This window comes from Pipra filicauda, unplaced genomic scaffold (genome assembly GCF_003945595.2).
Source record: "Pipra filicauda isolate LSUMZ 115617 unplaced genomic scaffold, ASM394559v2 scaffold118_size2161507_pilon, whole genome shotgun sequence".
Taxonomy (NCBI): domain Eukaryota; kingdom Metazoa; phylum Chordata; class Aves; order Passeriformes; family Pipridae; genus Pipra; species Pipra filicauda.
The window spans coordinates 1,095,861-1,105,000 of NW_024103640.1; the positions used below are offsets into that span (position 1 = coordinate 1,095,861).

The 9,140-nt window shown below is 40.7% G+C and overlaps 2 long non-coding RNA genes across 4 annotated transcripts in view; one reads left to right on the forward strand and one right to left on the reverse strand.

The window, feature by feature from the left end:
* The window catches only part of LOC113991666, a 259,176-nt gene that overhangs the window by 81,707 nt on the left and 168,329 nt on the right, over positions 1-9,140 (forward strand). The window lies entirely within an intron of this gene.
* On the reverse strand, positions 3,914-8,295 carry LOC120324156. Its single transcript, XR_005565212.1, has 3 exons — positions 7,595-8,295; positions 5,958-6,133; positions 3,914-4,685 (listed from the first exon to the last, which is right to left on the reverse strand). It is a non-coding gene; the product is annotated as an uncharacterized LOC120324156 (long non-coding RNA).

Consider the following 9,140-nt stretch of genomic DNA (forward strand, 5'->3'; position numbering starts at 1 on the left):
TAATACCTCGGATCCAAGTGGAAATAATGCCTCCTGCAAAACTTTGGGAATATATTATCCTGGGAAGAGCGTGCATTGACAATATATGGGGGGTTTTACACCCTTTTAGGTTTAGAAAGGCGGATTTGCGTGGCTGTGCTTACACGTCTGCGGCCTGCATTGCAGGGAATGAACAGCCTTTGACATGTGCACTAAACCTTTCCCTTCACCTCAGATGGCATCACACGGGCTGATTCCTGCACGGTGGAAGTGTGGGATTTTCCTGTCCGAGTTCCCAGCTCCCACATGGAATTCCAGGTGCTCGGGGGGCCAAAGGGAGCGATCACACGGAGCGATCCGACCCCGCTCGGAACTGGACTTGAAATAAAACTGGTCAAGGAGCTTGTGTGCTTGGTCAATGTAATAAAGTAGACAAATAATTACTGAGCAAATCAAACACACTTACACTTCAGATGATTTTGAAATATTATCTATAATCGGGCACTTCTGTGCTAGGAGGAAAGGTTAATAAAGTAATTTAAAAAAGATTGTGTGGAGTATTACAGAAACAGAAGAGGACTGGTGATCATAATTGTTAATCTCCTGAAACACCAGTCCTCTACTGCACAAGGCATATATTTTAGTACAACTCCTTATTGTTCATTCCACTTACTATGATATTATACTGCTTAATTACCTTTTGTAAGAAATCTTATTTTACCTTTTTTTTTCTTTAATAACAAATAATGCTGATGGAAATATTTCAGAAGAAAAGCTTATTTAAAGTCCTACCTGCGAAGGTTTGAGATTAAAACAGTTACAGTGGATTAGATATTTGGAGGCTGTATGACTGCAGGAGCTGTGTTGTGAAATGCCACAGTGAAGTGGGTAAATATGTCCTTCATTACCCTGTTTTAGCCCTGTTGTGTGTGGATGGAGTATTCCCAGTGTGGAATTCAAGGGAGACTGAGGTCTTGAGGTGGTGTGGCTGCTGGTTATGGTAGCATGGAGCTAAGAACGTGGATATTATGGGAAATATTTGTAACAGTGAATTTACTGTGAATCTCTTACTATGCTGTGGATTGAAAAAAGTTGACTCTGAGCACACGAGACTTTTTGAGGGAAACACACACCTGTTTGTCGCCTCCAGGGGATATAATCCTGAGGATGTCTCAACAAATAATTTCCTCTAATGTATAATTTTGGCCTGTAGTGACTAGTGTTGAATAAGAACATGGCTGTTCCTCTCATCCTTTTAAAAATCTTCACCTGAGTGATTTGGTTCCGGTCAAAGTAGACTTTTTTTTGTCACTTGTAACACAAACTTGAGTGTGTTTTTTGGCTTTTTCACCTGCACAATTCTACATTAAAACTGGAGTTTCCCTGTAACCTTTTGTAGATATAAGCTATCCAGGTGGGGATGGGAACTGGATAACATCTATATGGGATTTACATAATTAAGGCCAGAGCACGGAACAATGTGACTCTTTTTTTCTGCAGATGAGGATCCAGAATTTCCCACTCTGAATATCTGAGGTACAATAGACTGAACAGGTTAGAAAAGTAATATAGTCATAGTAATTACCTTCATCTGGCAAAATATTTCAGTCAGCAATGACTAGCAATAAAGTAAAATGATCACCTCTAGTATATCTATTACAAAAACAATTCTCTAAAATAAGAACAGCTTAGAATATCCACTTGAATATAAAGCATCATGGAGTTACACATGGCTTTCCTTTTTCCATGGGCTGTGGTGCTCTCAAAACAACTGACTTGCAATGCAAGACCTGGTTCCAGACCAAGGGGGAAAAATTACTGCAATTAACATGTATAAATGAAGGGAATACTATCCATCACACTGCTCTCCAAATAAAATCTAATTTTTTTTGGCTTCTAGGTTTTATACAAATCACTTATATCCTCCTTAAAAGAGATCTTTTTTTTTTTTAATATAAATATAGTGAATGCGAAACACCATTAATCCAGTAGTAATATCATCTGATAGTAGTTAATCCCTTCTTAGGGATGGCTTTGCCTGGTCCTTTGGAATATAGAAATGTGCTTTCACTGTTAGGCATTTTTGTTTAAGCATCAATCAGTTCTTAATGCTTAATTGTCTTCTTCCCCCCCCACACCCCCCTCCTATAAAAGACCACCAAGGAAAATGAATACTGTCTTCAAAGGTATTTCCTTGGGAGTCTTATTACATTCTTTAGCCAGTTATTTTGTATTCTAAGGTCATGGATCAAGGGCAGTGCCATGCCTGTGGTTTGGACTGGGCTATCTGCTGTGACAGGATGATGCAGACGTACCAGGAGATCCTAATCTGTCAGGGGAAGTCTATTAAGTTCAAGCCCCTGAGCTGTCTCAGCCAAATCAGTGATACCAAACTTACATTTGTTTTTGTGGTGACCATTCATTTTGGTCAAATGAAGAAATTGCTACTGTAGGTTTTGTGGCTGCAGGGGTGAAATCTGTGACTGTCACGTATCTTTGAGCCTCGCTGCTCGCTCTCAGACATTATTGAGGATGCTCTTGGTAGGAAAAAAAAAGGAAAAATTCAGCCATTTTTATTGCAGCTGTTTATAAGTCACCTTGATCATAAAAAGTTGGGGAAAAGAAGCATTAGCTCTTATAGGAATAATTCTTTTTGTGAATAATAGATAAGGTTGAGGGGGAAAAAAAAAGACAGAGAGACTTTGTGCAGAGACAACTGTGTAGAGGGAAGAAACAGCAGGTTTGGAATTTGTCTGGAAAGACTCGTTGTGCTTTGGAATTGTGGTGACTTTAAGCACTGCTACAGGCTGTGGACCTGGGCCTTGTTCTGGAAGCTGTGGACCCGCCTGGTTTTGAGGTCCACTCAGCACAGGAGATCAACAGAAGAAATTATTTCATGTATTTTATTGGTCTGATGGATTTAGCTGCAGATCTTGAGTTTCTCTGTAAATATCCACCATTATCTATCAAGGTGGTGAATGTGGACCTTCTTGTGCAGTTTTAGCTAGAGAATAAAAAAATAAGGCAGATTTGGGCCTTTTTGGTAAGATAAGAACCAATGGCTTATTTTGTATCCTTTTTCGACTCCGAGACATTTCCTGTCTTTGATGTTTGATTTATGGTTTCTCCATCTCTTTTTTTCAAGTTCTGAGGTAAAATTCTGTCCCTGTTGAAGTTGGGGTTTGGATTTTGGCCACATACTTCAGTGGGATCACGTTTCCATCCTGTGTCTGTGACACTTGGCTCATTTTTTTAATTTGTGCTGTTTTCCTTCTGGATGGGGCTGTTTAGAAAACCTCAATCGAGAGCATTGTGTGAAGTGTGGAAGAGGGAATGGAAATCTGGTGTTTATTAAACGTGAGTTTGATTAGGCAGAGCTGCACCCTGGCTTTATTAGCTCTGTTCTCCTACTGTTTTGTTCAAATTCTCCCCATGTGAGGCTCTTATTTAGAAGTTTATGTGACTTTCCACTCCTCATTCCTTCTGCCCCTGCTCCTGTTTTCTCCTCCTCCCTCTTTGCCAGCTACTACACTTAGGGCAGCTAATTCTTCAGGAGAAGCTGTTTCCTCAGGAATGTGGAACAGCATTCAAAGTCCTGGGCTAATTCACCAGTTCCACAACCAGCAATAACATCTGGATGCAAAATGTGTGAATGGAAAGCTCCTGCAAGAGGGATTAGAGAACAGATACAGAATGGAAAAATTCCCAACTCGGTCATTTTAAAAATGTGGGCCATGTTTAAACTAATGGGGTTTGTGCTCACTAGGAAATTAATCTAATGAATGCATTTGCTTCATCATGGTAAGACAAATATTATTTTAAATAATATTTATTATTTTAAATATTTTTATACCAAATTATTTCAGAATGTAACACAGACATTCAAAAATCGCTTCTTTTTTACTTGCCTTTATATAAAAAGGTATAAGGTGTGTCAATTCTAGGTCTCCCAAAATGAATCAGGCTGTGACAGATAATAATTAGTGTATGTTTTCTATGAAAGAAAACAAAGCAAAAATGTAGTTAGATCCATTTCCTTCCAAAAAAAGTAATATTGTAAGGAGAAAAAAAAAATTTGTTATAGAAATTGCTGAGATATGTTTTAGAAGGGCATTTAATTTAAAAGGTAACCTTATAGAACTTTATTTTTGTGACTTTTCCTTTATTCTCATCAATAGCTTAGTTGGAAACACAGTTTTTAAGAGCAGAGATGGGCAGTACCAGATCCAACAGTGTGAAGTTCCCAAACATATTGGTCCATCAGTACTTGCTCTGCTCTGGGTTGTACTTTTGGAACCACGTGCAGCTCAAAAGGACATTTAAAGCTGTTCAGTGGAAAGCCACCTGCTGCAGTGTAACCTTAAAAATACGCTTGTGAGGTGGCTGAGAGCTTCTTGTCTGCACTCAGACACGGCCTCCTGGGTCCTGGGTTCTTCTCCAGAAGAAAAAGGAGATTATTTGTTGCTCTGTGGGCTGATATGTATTAGGTGGAGTTGGTGACGTTGTATCCTCAGCCCATGGTGTTTATAACAGTGACATCAGGTGTCCTGAGGATTCTGCTGTCACAGGGAATGTGGTGGTGTGTGGCAGGAGGAATTGGAAACACAACGTTCAGCAAAGTGAAAAAACAGGAGATCAAACCTGCAGCAAGTTCATGTTACCGTCCTTGGCTTTGGAAGAATTTAGCTCTGCTCAAAACTGAAACGCTGAAAACCAAAGCTGGTGAGAAATCTCTGCTATGACATGTAAAGGTGCTCCAGCAAACTGCTTCTGGCCCCCCCCAGAAATAGAAAAAAAAGCAAGAAACTGGCAAAAAACTTCTAACATTGGGCTGATCCCTCATCTTTCGTCTTTCCAGTCACTTGGATGTGGTGGTTAATCGTTCATGTGTGTCCTGAAACCAAAGTTGCTGATTTTCTGCTTCGGGCTCCACTTAGAGGGAACTGAGGGATGCTGTAACCCTGATTAGCTGATACCCCCCAGTGAAGGAGGATCTTGTTCCTGTGGAGGTGCTGTGGGTACTTTGTGTACCCCTTAGAGCCCCCAGGAAAGTCCTCCCTCCCCGTTCATGGGTGAGCACACAAAATAAGTTCACAAGGCTGTTTGCTTGGAGCCAGAATACCCTGTGATATCACTTCTGCATATTGAAAAAGATTGTTTTAAAAGCCCCTCTGTATGTGCACCAAACTGATTTGAATAATTTTAAACGTGCAGCAATATATGATATTGTCGCTCATGGCAGTGGAACAACTAATCTGCTTGATGCACTGATACTAAATGTGCTTCGGAGGGTGTGTGTCACTCACACGGGGGGGGGGTGTGAGAGCTCTTCAATCAGCTTTTAGTTATTTCAAGTCAGTATTTTCCCTCAGAATCCCCCCAGCTAAAAAAATGAAATGAAAAGCCAAGCATCACCCTTGCATTTCAAATATGAACTGGAAACAAACCCAATTTACAATTCAGTAGATGAAAATTGTTCCCTTCTGCCATAATTCAATTCACGTTTGGTTTATTTGAGAATTCATGTATTATAACCCTTCTTGCTCACACTTCTGAGTATCTTGGTTTGTTGCAGCCACTGAGGCTGAGTTTTCTATTTTTTTCTTTCCTTTTTTTTTTTTTTTTTTTTTTTTTTTTTTTTTTTTTTTTTTTTTTTTTTTTTTTTTCTGGGTTTACACTGCAAGCGGAGGCCTCCCCCTCCCGACAGGACCTTCCACCTGAGGGCAGCACAGCCATCAGCTCTGACTGACTCAGAGCCAATCTTTGTGTCCCACTCCGGCTTCCTCGCAGCTCCAGCTCAGGTTTTGTTTTAATCCCCCCCTCACATTGTTTGCAATAATGAGATATGATCACTCTAACTTTTCAAACCTTTCCACTTCGTTTTACTGGGAGCTGCATCCCTTTGCGTTGCAACACAGAGAAATCACCTCTGTTGTTCCCTTTGCCGTGAAAGCTCATGACACCCTTCTTTGTCTTACCTTGATGTATTAATGTAGGAGTAGCACATGCAGAATGGGGTGCCAGGAGGGTGCGGGTATCAGCATTAAAACATACACTTTTAGCTTCGTGCCACGCCAAACGAAACTGAACCTTTTTTCTGCTGCTCTGAGATTTCTCCCCTGAAACTGGATGCTGCCGGTGCACGAGGTCACACCTTTCAGCAGGTAAAATATGTTGTTAGGGAAGGGATGTATGGCAGGGATGCTGACAACAATTAGCACATGCTACTCATTAACAAACGGAGTTTACAACTGCGCTGGAATGGCAGGCTGCCATCAGCCTGGTAGTTACGGGGCACTTTAATTTCTAACGAATGTGAGCACTGGATTAGCAACAATATTCAACAAAATGCTGCCTGCATTCTCTTATGGCTTTCATTACCAAATTGAAAATCTGTGTAGATTTCTGAAAATTACTTTTAAATGTAGCCAATCTCCTCGACTGCAAGGCTTGATTTGCTGGTGAGGGAGTCCTGCTGTGAGATTTTAATGAAAGATCATAGTGCCCCTCCAAGACCGTCAAAGAGCTATGGGCCCTAAAAGACCTGAAATAATCTGTTTTACTTTTAATGGCAGCCATTTTATATTCATTAAGATCAAAATGCAGTTTTGCAGGCAAATTGCAAAGCTGTTCCACTCACAGCTTGAGAACCTGGAGGCCCTACAGCTTTTTATCTTGTTCATAAGCAAATATGCAGTTAATATCTTTTAATATGCTTTGATGCTTGGTACCTTATGGGTACATTGTACTGGAGGTTAGAGAACTGCATGTTTCTTTGGCAGTGCTAGCAACGAACTAAAGCACCAGTCCTTTTATTTCCATAATGGCAGAAGAAATGAGTCTTTTTTTTTCCCCTCCTTTTTTTTTCTTCTTCTTTTTTTTTTTTTTTTTTTAATATGAGCTCCGCTCAAATAAATTGTAAAGCACCGTGTAGTATATGTTCGGGATCTCATAGAAGGCACGTTTTTTTCTCTACATTCCATCTGTTGGTGGTTCTTATTATTTAAATTTATACGGCCACATTATTTAAATGTAAACAGCCAAATAAGATAGGATCAAATCATTGGCATCTGGGAACTGTGCTCTTATCCTCTTTGATTGTGAGGTTGTGTGCATTAATAATGGAGTTCTAAAGACTGTGATTCCACCTGATATACTGTATGACCTTAACAGTTGTGATTTTATCAGGGTTTCACTGTATGAGAAAATGAAGGTATTTTGCAGCTCATTTCTGGCAGGGTTAGTTTGCATTATCTGTGTCCAGAGTAGTTCTGATTTGTGTGTGTGTATTTTAAACATATTTTTTGTCCTTGATTGCTGTGTTTCTGGTCACGTTACAAACCACATTCCCTCAGATTGTTTTCAGTGAGTGAACTGTCCTTTGGCGCTGTGTTGGTTTAATTGTGTGCTCAGGGTGGCACGGTGTCATCTCTTTGTGAGTTGTGTAAAACTTATCACCGGCGAGCACAATCCTGCTCTGAAGCTGCTGCCAGATTCCAGGAGTGCCAAAAGCCCGTCGCTGAAAACGGGGCGGTGGGAAAGGTACTTATATAAACATCCTCTCTTAAGGATGGAAACAGGCAGAAGTTTGTAGTAAGCGTTTTCTAAATCTTACCCATACGGGAGAACTGAACTTTTCCTCTCTCTTTTCTGTTGTTATCCAGTAGAAGGTGCAAGAGTGTCGTGCCCCGTTTTCCTCTCCCGGCCAAGAAGATCCACCAAAGATCATAGAAAGAAAATTGTCAGGACTGGTTGATTTAAGAAAGCAGCATCAGCCTCTTTATGTGGAGCTAATTCCAGTTGTGCTGTTTAAAAAAACCAACCCCAGAAAGGTGCATTAAGAGCTCCACGGAGGGCAGGCTCTCTGTCCCCATGCCCTCCCAGCTCCTGCCCCACGGGCGTGTTACGATATTGTATGACATGTTTACAAGTTCTAACATCTTACTCTGTGCAACTGCAGAGCTTCCTCGCAGCGCTAGAGAACTTCCAGCTTTGTACGTCTGGCAGAGATGAGGGAATTTGATAACCTTCTCTCTTTGGGTCTTAGGGCGAGCTGAATGCGTCTGGCCTGCCAAGGCACAATTTAATGGGCTTCTGAAAACACTCAAAAGGCAGACAGAAATGTGTGGATGGGCAGGCAGCCAGGGTGACCTGGGGGATGGGGCCGGGCTGATTTTAAGCAGGGTAAGGTCGTGAAGGAATGTTTGAGGACAAAGCTGGCTGGGGGAGTGCACTGAAAGCCTAATGTTTGACTGGAATGGATTTACAGAGCTTGAACCTGACTCTGTAACTTAAGAGCAAAAGCATTCCCACCTGTCCAGCTTCAAGGGGGAAATGGAAAATGTAAAGAATATATAATTAATTTCAATTACAAGCTTCACATATCTTTTGCTGGGATATGTACTATCTTTATTTCCTGCAGCAAGTTTAAGATCCGGTGTAGGAACTGTACCTAAAACAGAAAACAGCTCACTCCTATAAATCTCTCTTTTTTTTTTCTTTCCTTTTTTTTTTAACCCAAAGTTTTTGAACACCTTTTAATGTTTGAGATTTTGACTTTCGGTACTCTTTACAACAAGGATTTTGCTCACATAATCTACTTAAAATGGAACCTCTTCAATCTGATTTCTCCCATTAAGGAAGATTTTTTGAGACCCAGAGAGAGCTTGCTGTAATGGAGGCATTAAAAGATAATGGCTTACATGCTGATTGGTATAATTTGGGAACAGAGTAATAGGAAAATATTGGGGGGAGGGAGAGAGGGGAGTTGTCCTTGCTAAATCAGCATAAAGGGGAGGAGTCCTCTTTCATTTCCATCTAAATGAGAAATCATTGCTCTTGAAGTTGATCACCTTTATTTTGATTTACTCTGTGCTACTTCTGGGGGAATTAGAAATTTGAGGTAATTGAAACGTGCCCACTTAGCAGGGCGAACCAAAGAGGGGTCACGGGTTGGATTTGCATTTGGATTTGGCCAAAAGCAGATAAATGTGGTACTGCAAACATTTTTGTGTGCTGAAGCTACCTGCCATGAGACTGTTTCATGACATCTTAGAACTCTGGGTGGATTACTGAAGAGTTCAAAAGCCAACATCAGTGTGTTGGTGGCAAGAATGAGACCTGTTTCCAGGAAACAGTTTAGATTTAGGATGCTGCCCTTT